The sequence below is a fragment of the Cetorhinus maximus genome, chromosome 1, assembly GCF_964194155.1.
Source record: "Cetorhinus maximus chromosome 1, sCetMax3.hap1.1, whole genome shotgun sequence".
Taxonomy (NCBI): Eukaryota; Metazoa; Chordata; class Chondrichthyes; order Lamniformes; family Cetorhinidae; genus Cetorhinus; species Cetorhinus maximus.
In genome coordinates, this window is record NC_135879.1 from 205488802 (window position 1) to 205502833 (window position 14032).

Genomic DNA, 14032 nt, shown 5'->3' on the forward strand with positions numbered 1-14032 from the left:
TCTTGAGGTGTGAGATCCCTGTGGATGTGTGATGCTGCTTCATCAATGATCTTCCTTCCATCAAAAGGTCAGAAGTGGGGATGTTCACTGATGGTTGCCCAATGTTCAGCAGCATTCACGACCCCTCAGAAACTGAAGTAGTCCACGTTCAAATGCAGCAAGACCTGGACAATATCCAGGCTTGGGCTGACAAGTGGCAAGTAACATTCGCGCCACACAAGTGTCAGGCAATGACTGTCTCCAACAAGAGAGAATCTAACCATCGCCCCTTGATGTTCAATGGCATTATCAACATCCTGGGGGCTACCATTGGCTAGAAACTGAACTGGACTAGACATATAAATACTATGGCTACAAAAGCAGGTCAGCGGTAGGAATCGTGTGAAGAGTAACTCACCTCCTAACTCTCCAAAGGCTGTCCACTATCTACAGGGCACAAGTCGGGAGTGTGATGGAATATTCCCCACTTGCCTGGATGAGCACACCTCCCACAACACTCAAGAAGCTTGACACCGTCCAGGACAAAGCAGCCCGCTTGATTGGCATCACATCCACAAACATTCAATCCTTCCACCACTGACGTACAGTAGCAACAGTATGTATCATCTACAAGATGCACTGCAGGAATTCACCAAGGCTCCTTCAACAGCACCTTCCAAACCCATGACCATTACCATCTAGAAGGACAAGGGCAGCAGATAGATGGGAGCAGCATCACCTGGAAGTTCCCCTCCAAGTCACTCACCCTCTTGACTTGAAAATATATCGCCGTTCCTTCACTGTTACTGGGTCAAAATTCTGGAACTCCCTTCCTAACAGCACTGTGGGTGTACCTACACCACATGGACTGCAGCAGTTCAGGAACACAGCTCACCGCCACCACCTTCTCGAGGGCAACTAGGGATGGGCAATAAATGCTGGCCCAGCCTGCAAAGCCCACATTCCGTGAATGAATAAAAAATGACATGATCTTATTGAATGGTGAAGCAGGCTCGAGGGGCCAAATGGCCTTCTCCTCTTCCTTTTTCTTATGTTCTTATGTTCTTCTCAATGCAATAGACCCGCATCACTCACTCACCAGCAGCCCCTGGTCTTAAGACTAACATACGGAAACTCCTCCTCTCACATACCTACTAATGCTGCCAGCCTCACAACCATGTCTCGTTGGTTCCGCATACCTCCATCTATTCAGCTATGGCAGATGCATCACCCAAACACAGTGCAACACAATCACTGACATTCTGCCCTCTTTTTCTTGCAGGACATGTGGCATACAATTGAAGGGAGAAGCGGAGATTTTTAAAAATATTATTTATTCATGGGATCTGGGCATCACTGGCAAAGCCAGCATTTATTGCCCATTCCTAATTGCCCTTGAGAAGGTAGTGGTGAGTTGCCTCCTTGAACTGTTTCAGTCCATGAGCCTGATGAAGGAGATGATGCTCCACCCACATGGCTCCGGCTCTGATCAACCCCTTGACATCTGATGTCACTGAGAGCGTCAGGATTTTGGGCAGAATTTTCCCGTTGGTGTGCGGGGCAGGCGATATTTGAGAACGCAGGCACTATAAGTTCGGATGCGCACCTGCCATCAATTATCAGGCCCGTTAAGGCCCTTGAGGCAGCAATTGAATTCGATTTTTCGCAGCCCGCGCGATCTTCAGGATGTCGATTGGGCGCAATGGGCAGGCGGGTAGGAGACATTTGTATAAACCTCAGACATGAGCGGGTTAAGAGGGGTGTATGGGGTTGCGAATGTGATCTTTCAAGTATTTAAGTGTGAATGTTACTTATACTTGCCTGAGTGAGCAAGTATATCAATACTCATACCAGCTGCTTGGACAGGAGTAAAAGTGTTGGTCAGGACTCTACAGTAAAGATCATTTCTGGGACCTGCAGCTTTCAGGAAGCCTTCCCTTAGCCTGGGAATGGGAGTTGTGCTCTCTAATGGAGGCACCACCTCTGAGGAGGAAGGGAGGGCCAGAAGGGGGAGGAGGCCAGGAGTTCACATTCAGCTTCCATGGGAGCCACCTTTTGGAGGAGAGGCGCAGGCACAAGGGGCACAGGGCCAACAGGAAGTCCAAGGCAGAAGGGGCTGCAGAAGATCGCAATACCTTGCTGCCAGCGTACACAGGCGGCGAAGCAGCTACCTCAATATGTCTGAGGTCCAGTGCCAAAGGAGGCTCTGTCTCTCAAGGGAGACAGTCACCTCCACCTGTCAGATGATCGGGCCTGAGATCTCCGCAAACTGTGTGTGTGGACACCCCATGCCAGTGGCTCTAAAGGTCACAGCTGCCCTCAACTTCTATGACTCCGGTTCTTTCCAGGGGTTGGTGGGTGGTCTTTGCGGAGTCTCCCAATCAGCTGTCCACACTTGTGTGAAGCAGGTGACAGACGCTCTGTTCAGACGTGCATTAAATTTCATTCACTAACGCTGGGACGAGGTCAGCCAGACACAGCGAGCCAGAGGCCTCACGGCCATTGCTGGCTTCGCCCATGTCCAGGGTGCAATAGACTGTACACATGTGGCCATCAAGGCGCCAGCAGGTGAGCCCGGTGCCTTTATCAACAGGAAGGGCTTCCACTCCATGAACGTGCAGGTAGTGTGTGATCACAGGATGCTGATTTTACAAGTCTGTGCAAGGTGACCAAGCAGCTCCCACGATGCCTACATCCTCAAGCGCTCCCAGGTGCCGGGGCTCTTCAGTGCTCCAGCTCGGCTGGATGGATGGCTGGTGGGTGACAAGGGCTATCCCCTCAGAAGGTGGCTCATGATGCCTCTCCGCCATCCAAGAACAGAGGCTGAGCAGCGGTACAATAGGAACCACAGCACCACAAGGGCTGTGGTGGAGAGAACCATTGGTCCTCTCAAGATGCGCTTCCGATGCCTGGACCACTCAGGGGGCGCACTCCAGTACCCCCCCAGATCATGTGTCGCTGATAGTGGTTGCATGCTGCACTCACCACAATCTGGCGCTGGAAAGAGGCGACGCAGTGGACGAGGAAGAAGTAGACGCAATTGCTCCGGATGCACACGATGAATCCAGCAGTGAGTCCGAGGATGAGCACGCTCAGGAGAACGCTGAGGGGGTAGACGCTGACCCGGGCATGCTCCAGGGAGGCAGGGACAACCGGGAGGCTTTCATCCAAAGAACCTTCAGATAGCCCACCACAGATGGACTTGCAGCACACGCCAGGGCTGCAGGCACAACACTCGATACCTGAGTGCTAAATCAGCCTTGATACTAACGTTAACTAAGGCCCTTGTCAATAAAGCTCAATGTCAAACAACTCACTCATAACATCATGGGTTTCTGTCCACTTGCAGAAGTAAGGAATCACCCTAAGGCATAGCAACATGTCAAAATTTATTGAGTGAACAAATGTAACTTCATAAAGCAAAACAAAAATGGTGTTGGAGATCACACTAAGTCTTCCACAAAGTACTATGGGCCAACATAAAAGCACCAGTGAGAAACCTGTGGTGTGCCTAAGGTGCCTTAAATTTACGCTTATGTCTAGGTGCTGTCCCCTCACTGGCACTGGCATCTGAGGCAGCCTGCTCACTGTGCTGTCCTATTGGCCTCGATGACCTTGGCGGATGTCCTCTGGCCCGCGGTGCATTTGATGGCCTCGCCTGGGAGGGAGCAGCCAGTTCGACAGCTGGCTTCTTCCCAGCTGCCACAGCCTCATCGGATGCCACAATCACTGGCAGAGGGATGGAGGAGCTGCTGCCCTCATCTGGAGCTCCCTGAGAGGAGCCCGCAGACAGAGGTCGCTTTAGACCTCCCTACTCACCGTAGATGGATGGGCACTGAGCTGGGATACTTGGTGCCCAAACCATCTCTCATACTGGCACTGACCACCTGAGGTCAATGCTGCTGTGAGGGCTTGCAGGTCTGAGTGCAACCTCATGAGGCCCTGATTGTTCTCCTGGAGGAGCCTCTCAACGAGAGTCGCCACTCTCTCCATGGAGGAAGCATGGCGCTCAGCCATGACGCTCATTGCATCGGTGATGCTCCGCGTGGACTCCTCCAGCACGGGCACCATGCCACGCATAGCTTCATGTATCTCCACCAGATCATCCCGCATACCCTGCTGCACTTCCAGCGTTCGCTGCCTCACGGGTGACTCACATCATCAGCCACCGACCATGCATGTACCTGGTCCCCAGCAGTCTTCAACTGGCAGCGCCCTGGGCACTCTGTCTCTGCCCACACCTCAAGCGAGTGTGAAGTGCCCTCACCGCCGTGCCCCGGAACACTAGCCACTGAATTAATTCCCACCGAGGTGCTAGTACCTGCGCTGGTGCCTGCCTGGTTGAGATGGTGTGACATAGGTGAGTGGATTTGCTCTGGGGCTTCAGGGGTGAGAGGTGGGCCCTCTGCCTCCTCCTCCTCTCCCTGCTGCGGTGATGCTGAAAGGAAGATAAAGGACATTTGATTAGTTAAAGTGGAGACAATGTCAACTTACATGCCGCTTCCCTGGATCATCATAGAGTCACAGAGGTCTACAGCACAGAAAAAGGCCCTGCGGCCCACCGAATCTGCGCCTGTCAAACAAGTACCTAACTATTCTAATCCCATTTTCCAGCACTAGGCCCATAGCCTTGTATGACGTGGCATCGCAAGTGCACATCCAAATACTTCTTAAATGTTATGAGGATTTCTGCTTCTACCACCCTTTCAGGCAGTGAGTTCCAGATTCCCACAACCCTCTGGGGAAAAAATTCTTCCTCACATCCCCTCTAAACATTCTGCCCCTTACCTTAAATCTATCCCCCCTGGTTATTGATCCCTCTGCAAGGGAAAAAGTTCCTTCCTGTCTACCCTACCTATGCCCCTCATAATTTTACACACCTCAATCATGTCCCCCCTCAATCTCCTCTGCTTCAAGGGAAAATAACCCCAGTCTATCCAATCTTTCCTCATAACTAAAACTCTCCAGCCCAGGCAACATCCTGGTAAATCTCCTCTGCACTCTCTCTAGTGCAATCATGTCCTCCCTATAATGCGGATTCCAGAACTGCACACAATATTTTCGCTGTGGCCGAACAAGTGTATTATACTGTTCCTGCATTACCTCCATGCTCTTATATTCTATGCCTCAGCTAATAAAGGCAAGTATCTCATATGCCTTCCTAACCATCTTATCTACCTGTCCCGCTACCTTAAGGGACCAGTGGACATGCACACCAAAATCCCTCTGATCCTCGGTATTTCCCAGGGACCGACCATTCATTGTGTATTCCTGTGCCTTGTTTGTCTTGCCCAAGTGCATCACCTCACACTTATCCGGATTAAGTTCCATTTGCCACTGATCAGCCCATCTTACCAGCCCATCTATATCCTCCCGTAATCTAAGACTATCCTCCCCACCAATTTTCATGTTATCTGTGAACTTACTGATCAACCCTCCTACATTCAAGTCTAAATTGTTTATATATACCACAAACAGCAAGGGACCGAACACTGACCCCTGTGGAACCCCACTGGACACAGACATCCAGTCACAAAAACACCCCTTGACCGTCACCCTCTGCTTCCTGCCACTCAGCCAATGCTGGATCCAATTTGCCAAATTGCCTTGGATCCCATGGGCTCTTACCTTCATTATCAGTCTCCCAAGTGGGACCTTATCAAAAGCCTTGCTAAAGTCCAAGTAGACTACGTCAAAAGCATTGCCCTCATCTACACACCTGGTCACCTCTTCGGAAAATTCAAAAAAATTGGTCAGACATGACCTCCCCTTAACAAAACCATGCTGACTGCCCTTGATAAATCCCTGCCTCTCCACGTGTAGATTAATCCTGTCCCTCAGAATTGCTTCCAATAGTTTCTTCACCACTGAGGTTAGACTGACTGGCCTGTAGTTCCCTGGTTTATCCCTTCCTCCCTTCTTGAATAACGGTACCACGTTAGCTGTCCTCCAGCCCTCTGGCACCTCTCCTGTGGCCAGAGAGGTATTGAAAATTATTGCCAGCGCCCCTGCTATCCCCTCACTTGCCTCACTCAACAGCCTGGGATACATTTCATCTGGGCCTGGAGATTTATCTACTTTTAAGCCTGCCAGACCATTTAGAACCTTTTCCCTTTCTATGCTAATTTCTTTAATTATATCACAGTCCTTCTGCCTGATTTCCATACCCACGTCATCCCTTTCATTTGCGAACACCGACACAAAGTATTCATTTAGAACCCTACCTACATCTTCCAGCTTCACACATAAATAACCACTATGGTCCTTAATAGGCCCTACTCTTTCCCTCTTTATTCTCTTACTCTTAATGTACTTGTAAAATAACTTTCGATTTTCCTTTATTTTACCTGCTAATGTTTTTTCATGCCCCCTTTTTGCTCTCCTAATTTCCTTTTTAAAGTCCCCCTTACACATTCTATGCTCCTCTAGGGCTTCCGCTGTTTTGAGCCCTCGGTATCTTCCATAAACCACCCTTTCTCTCTTTATCCAATCCTGTATATCCATCGACATCCAGGGTTCCCTGGATTTGTCGATCCCAGCCTTTGTCTTTACTGGAATATGTTGGCCCTGTACTCTCCCTATTTCCTTCTTGAAAACGTCCCACTGCTGTGATGCAGATTTACCTAAAAGTAGCTGCTCCCAGTCCACTCTGGCCAAATCATATCTGATCTTATTAAAATCGGCCTTCCCCCAGTTTAGAATTCTGATTTCTGGCCCACCCTTGTCCTTTTCTATCACAACCTTAAATCTAACGGAGTTATGATCACTATCTGCAAGATGCTCCTCCACTAATACCTCTACCGCTTGCCCGGCTTCATTCCCTAAAGTTAAGTCCAGGATTGCCCCCTCTCTTGTTGGACCTCCTACGTACTGGCTTAAAAAGCTCTCCTGGATGCATTTTAAGAATTCCGCTCCTTTTAAGCCTATCATACTATGACTAGCCCAACTAATGTTGGGGAAATTGAAATCCCCCACTATTACAACCCTATTATTTTTATACTTCTCTGAAATTTGCCTACATATCTGCTCTTCTATTTCTCTCTAACTGTTTGGGGGCCTATAGTACACTCCCAGCAGTGTGATTGCTCCTTTTTTGTTTTTCAGTTCTACCCATTTGGCTTCATTTGAGGAGCCTTCTAAGATGTCATCCCTCCTCACTGCTGGAATTGATTCCTTGATCAATGTTGCGATATACCCTCCTCTTTTACCTCCTTCCCTGTCTTGCCTGAAGACCCTATATCCTGGAATATTGAGCTGCCAATCCTATCCCTCTCTCAACCATGTCTCTGTGACAGCAATGACATCATACTCCCATGTGTTAATTTGTACCCTCAACTCATCTGCCTTATTCGTCAGCCTCCTTGCATTAAAGTAAATACCATCCAACCTTGCCAAACTCTCTTGTGCCTTAACTGGCTTATAATTTCTATGCCTTCCAGACTCACTTGCTCTCTCTTCTAATTTTGGCTGTGCATCTTCCCTTGCTGAACCTCCTCTCAGGATCCCATCCCCCTGCCAAGTTAGTTTAAACCCTCCCCGACAGCACTAGCGAACCTCCCCACAAGGATGTTGTTCCCATTCCGGTTCAGGTGCAACCCATCTGCCTTGTACAGGTCCTACCGCCCCCAGAAACGATCCCAATGTCCCAGAAATCTAAAGCCCTCCCTCCTGCACCATCTCTCCAGCCACGCATTCATCTAGACTAATCTCCTATTTCTATACTCACTAGCGCATGGCACCAGAAGTAATCCAGAGATTAGTACTTTTGAGGTCCTGTTTTTTAATCTGCTTCCTAGCTCCCTAAATTCTGCTTGCAGGACCTCATCCCTCTTTCTACCTATGTCATTGGTAGCAATATGTACCATGATCTCTGTCTGTTTGCCCTCCCCCTTTAGAATGCCCTGCAGCCACTCAGTGACACCCTTAACCCTGGCACCAGGGAGGCAACATACTAACTTGAAGTCACATCTACGGCCTCAGACACGCCTGTCTGTTCCCCTTACTATCGAGTCTCCTACCACTATTGCTCTTCCCCTTTTTTTCCTCCCACCCTGTGTAGCTGAGCCACTCACAGTGCCATGAGCGTGGCTGCACTCCCCAGAGGAAGCGTCACTCTCACTGTTATCCAACACAGAAAAATGGTTCTCGAGCGAGATGCACCCTGGGGATTTCCTTACTACCTGCCTGACACCTTTCTTCTGACTGATGGTCACCCATTCCCTCTGTGTCTGCACTTCTGTAAGCTGTGGGGTGACCATGTCTAAAACGTGTTATCCACGAAACTCTCAGCCTCGCAGATGCACCTCAGTGCATCCAGCCACCGCTCAAGCTCAGAAACTCGGAGCTCAAGTAACTGCAGCTGGTGGCACTTCCTGCACACGTGGTCGGTCAGAGTGCAAGGAGCATCTAGGAGTTCCCACATGTTGCAGGCGCTACATAACACAGGACTGATCTGCCCTGCCATGCCTCTAGTTGAAACAAAAAACCCTTACTTTAAGTTAAATACAGTAAAAAACACATTAAATCATTTCTGTACTTTAAATAAAATCTAGAACCCTTACCTATCCTTAGCTTAATCTATCTTAAACTGAAGAAAAACTGGAGAAAAAACTGGAGAAAACCACTTACCCACTACTCACCAATCAGCTCTCACCTTTGTTTTGACGTCACTTTTTGAAGCTTACCCGCACTCGAGCTGGTTCTGATCTCTCCGCCACTCTCTCATGCTGTCTTGTGATGTCACTCTTGTTATTTTCGACAACAACTGACTGCAGGACTCTCTTCCCAACCTTATGCGCTCATCCTTCCATAATCAATGGTAAACTTCAGTCACTGAGCATTCAGCAGTGCCATGGCTTCTGTGACATGCATGGTGACCTGAGGGCTCACCAAACATACCTCCCCGTGGCACCCCAGCATCATCGCCACTGGTGCCCCTGGGGGCATGGCGCCTCTCCAGATCCATGGTCTGCTAGGATGCCAGTCTGCATTCGTTCAGAGGCATTGTGCGCAGTCTTCTTCTGAAAATGGGAGAGGAGCATTGATAAATCCAGCCTGCACCTGAATTCCCATCGCATCCCTGCCAACCCAGCCAGAGTGGGACATTGCAGGGTTCCAGTTCTTCGTCACCTCGCAACTGCCGCACACTCACCCAAACAAGCCAGGGCTGAACCCGCGTCCCCCCATTGCCCAAATGCTGCCTCCTTCACATGTGGCACCACAAGTTGTCACTTTGCTAAGCAAGGAGGCACAAGTACGTGGAGGGCAAAGACCAGCAGATGGATTGGTGCCCCACCAACAGGAAGCTCCCCACCCAGCATGTTAGCACCTTGACTTTGACATGCTTCCCAGTTCCAGCACTCTGCCTAGGTGCAGACCCTTGACTTTCACCTCCATTCTACACTCTGGGTGTCAGTGTCACACATGCTGCGGATGCAGAACACGTCCTAGCTCAAACCTCTCAGGGTGAACTGGGCATGGGCAATCTCTGCTGGCACCCCCAGCGAGGGATCCATGCCATGAGAGATTCAATGATTTTACTGTACTGATAGTTGCCGGGGGTGGGGGGGTCAGGGGGGTGTGGGGGTGGTATGTGTGTGTGGGTTGGGGGGAAAGGGTGACGGCTGCATTAAGTGACCTGAGCCAACATGGTACTCACGCTTTCCGAGCGCAGGAGATAGTTGAATCTTTTGTGCCACTGGAGCCATGTGCGCTGCACCACATCATGGGAGCTGACACTCTCAGCCACCTCCTCCCTGGCACGTTTGGTCAGGTGGGGGGGCCTCCGCCTCCCGTCCCTCAGAAGAAGGACCTCCCACCGTGCTGCCACCTCCTCCAGGAGGCCAGCTAGGCACTTGTCAGAAAAATGAGGGGCAGATCGCCCCGCTCCCCTACCCTCCGGCCTGGCCTGCCCTGACGGCCTACCCTCCGGCCTGGCCTGCCCCGATGGCCTACCCTCCGGCCTGGCCTGCCCTGATGGCCTACCCTCCGGCCTGATCTGCCCCGCTCCCCTACCCTCCGGCCTGGCCTGCCCCGATGGCCTACCCTCCGGCCTGGCCTGCCCCGACGGCCTACCCTCCGGCCTGGCCTGCCCCGATGGCCTACCCTCCGGCCTGGCCTGCCCCGCTCCCCTACCCTCCGGCCTGGCCTGCCCCGCTCCCCTACCTTCCGGCCTGGCCTGCCCCGATGGCCTACCCTCCGGCCTGTCCTGCCCCGCTCCCCTACCCTCCGGCCTGGCCTGCCCCGACGGCCTACCCTCCGGCCTGACCTGCCCCGATGGCCTACCCTCCGGCCTGGCCTGCCCCGATGGCCTACCCTTCAGACTTGTGTCAGGCAAATTGCCCCTCTGATGTGCTCTTCTCCCAGCCATTGTGAGCAGCCTTTCCAAGGCTGCCAGGCCTTCATTTAAACTGGCCAGCAGGTGGAGTGTTGAAATGGCAAGCGATGTTGCACCTGCCCCTTTACTTCCCCTTTCCTCACCATCCAAGGGCCCAAACACTCCTTTCAAGTGAAGCAGTATTTCACTTGCACTTCCCTCAATTTAGTCTACTGCATTCGTTCCTCCCGATGTGGTTTCCTCTACATTGGAGAGACCAAATGCAGACTGGGTGACCTCTTTGCGGAACACCTTCGGTCTGTCCGCAAGCATGACCCAGACCTCCCTGTCGCTTGCCATTTCAACACTCCACCCTGCTCTCATGCCCACATGTCCGTCCTTGGCTTGCTGCATTGCTCCAGTGAAGCTCAACGCAACTGAAGGAACAGCACATCATCTTCCGACTAGGCACTTTACAGCCTTCCGGACTGAATATTGAGTTCAACAATTTTAGATCATGAACTCTCTCCTCCATCCCCACCCCCTTTCTGATTCCCACCCCCCCTTTTTTTTTCTTTTTCCAATAATTTGTATAGATTTTTCTTTTCCCACCTATTTCCATTATTTTTAAATGTATTTCCATCCATTGTTTTATCTCTACCTTTTAGCCTATTTCGATTTCTTCACCCCACCCCCACCCACACTAGGGCTTTCTGTACCTTGCTCGTCCTGCTTTCTACCCTTAATTAGCACATTCCTTAGATAATATCACCACCTTCAACACCTCTTTGTCCTCTTGTCTATGACATCTTTTGGCTATCTCCACCTATCACTGGCCCTCTATCCAGCTCTACCTGTCCCACCTCTGATTTTATGCTTTCAGGCTTTCAGCTACCCAAAAGCTGCTGCCTGGCTCACTTAGCAACCTTGAGGAAGAGAGGGATCTGCACCAGACTTCCAATGAAGAAGCACCATCACTTGAGCTTTCACTTGCAGCCAACAACTCAGATATTGGCTCCTCAAGCGCCTTAGTGGGTAGAATGGTGTTGGAATCTGAATGTGACGAATCATCGAGAATGAGTGGGCTGCAGCCAGGCCAGGGGCCTAGGGCTGCTCGTCTGCCAGCTCCCTGGAAGATGAGGCTGCTGATGAGTTCTGCTATTGGAACTTAGATGAAGACTTCAATGGGGTGGCAGACAGGAAAATACCGATGAGCATGCACACCAAGAGGCTTGGTGCATTTGGCATGTTTACCAGCCACTGCCTTTTTCACTGTTAAGGAGCATGGAGGAGCCTGACTTCCCCGTGCCACAGGATTCCACACAGATCTTGGAATCCATCCTTTCCAGCATGGAAGCAATGACCAACTCCCTGACAGCACTGGTAGACCTGCCCGTGATGGCTGCTCTCTCAGCTTCCACTGTAGCAAGATATCTCAGTGCTACAGTGGAGGCTCTTCAGAGGTCACAAGATCCATTCTAGCTGATATAGAAGCTCAAACTGCTATCATTATGGCTGCAGATCTCAGTGCTAAAAAGGGCTTGTATGCTCTCACAGTAGTCCAACAATTTGTCCACTCACAGATTACTAGAGTTGCAGAGGTGCTGCCTTGAAGGAGTGGCAGTGGCACTGTGTAGCACAATGCTGCTGTCCTTGCTCAGGATGACAGCATTCATACTCCCATCATTGCCACTCTACGTGCCCGTGTTGTTGTTCATTAGCCAGCCAGCTCAGACTGCTGCTGCCTGTGGTGATTGTTGCTTTAAGACTGAGTAGGGGTCACGTGGTCAGAACAGACAATCTACACCGAGCGTGGGGAATCTCATAAAGCGCTGGAGTTTTCCTAGCCTGAGGAAGCGTATTGTAGCCTTGCTAGAAGCAGGCAGCTAATCCAACAGCTCTGTAAACAAAGTTAATTGTTCAACTAAGGAAACCTCTCAGTAGTACATCTCTACATCGCCCATGCAGAGGCCCAAAGTAGTTAAAGGACATCCTCTAAGGCCATCTAGAGCCTTCCTCAATGAAAGTCAGCAGCATTCAACAAGCCATATTACACCCAGTCGGTAGTATTGTGTAGCAGCACGAGGACAGGTAAAGGCACCTGTAAGGAAGGGACCAAGGGAATGCACATGGCTGAATAAGCCATTTTTGCTTGTATAATTGGATTTGTTGCTGCATAAAGATATTAATGGGAAATTTCTTGTGGCTGGCTTTTAGTGTAGGATTGTGGAAAAGGGAATGCTGTAGTGGATTGTATCAGGTGGATATAAAATCATCTGGAATGGTGGATCCATGGTGATAAAGGGAAGTCGTTTCATGGAAGTTGGTGTCTGAGTAGGTGCCCTCAGACCCGATCATCTGAAGTGAATGGGTCCAGGATGCATCCTCCCTGCCAACTTTTCCTTTCCCTCTTCATCTTCTTCCTTTCTCTTTTCCCAACTTGGCCTTCAGGTTCCTGAAGGTAATGGCTGCACCATCATGAAGGTGATATTGAGGAGGGTGAAGCTGTCCACCACAAACTTGGACACCCACTCTGGCATATACTGGGGTGCTCTCCCCGATTGATTCAGACAACAGAGACATTGCCTGAGTGCGTGATAGTCTTCTGCACTATAGAAACATAGAAAATAGGAGCAGGAGTAGGCCATTCGGCCCTTCGAGCCTGCTTCGCCATTCATTATGTTCATGGCTGATCATCCAACTCAATAGCTTGCTCCCGCTTTCTCCCCATACCCTTTGATCCCTTTCGCCGCAAGAGCGATATCTAACTCCTTCTTAAAAACATACAATGTTTTGGCTTCAACTACTTTCTGTGGTAGCGAATTTCACAGACTCACCATTCTCTGGGTGAAGAAATTTCTCCTCACCTCAGTCCTAAATGGTCTACCCCGTATCCTCAGACTGTGACCCCTGGTTCTGGACTCCCCCACCATCGGGAACATCTGTCCTGCATCTACCCTGTCCAGTCCTGTTAGAATTTTATAGGTTTCTATGAGATCCCCTCTCATTCTTCTGAACTCCAGTGATAATAATCCTAACCGACTCAATCTCTCCTCATATGTCAGTCCCGCCATCCCAGGAATCAGTCTGGTAAACCTTCGCTGCACTCTCTCTATAGCAAGAACATCCTTCCTCAGATAAGGAGACCAAAACTGCACACAATGTTCCAAGTGTGGTCTCACCAAGGCCCTGTATAATTGTAGCAAGACATCCCTGTTCCTGTACTCGAATCCTCTGGCTATGAAGGCCAACAAACCATTTGCCTTCTTTACCACCTGCTGCACCTGCATGCTTACCTTCAGCGACTGGTGTACAAGGACACCCAGGTCTCGTTGTTCATAGCAGCTCCATTGCTCCCATTACATGTGTGTTATCTTCGTGTGACTACTGCCAGGATAACTGGCATCCAGCAACATGATGTAATGCGCATGATCGCATATCAACTAAGCGTTGATAGAATTGTAGCTCTTGTGTTTCCTGTTCCTCTCCTTCTTGATATGGGGGTCCCACAGAGCCATCATATATGTGCAATCGCTGGCTCCCTGCATCATTCAGAATCTGCTATCCTGGCAAAGCTACATGCTCTCTCATCCTGTATTTCTCAGCCATGGGGGAAATGATGTATTTGGCTCTCCTGGTATATCTGGCCTCTGGCACCTCTCAGACGCATCGAAAGGCGGTGTGCTGGAAAATGTTGAAGAGGTCATTCGCTCCCAACTGGAAAGATCCAGTTGCATA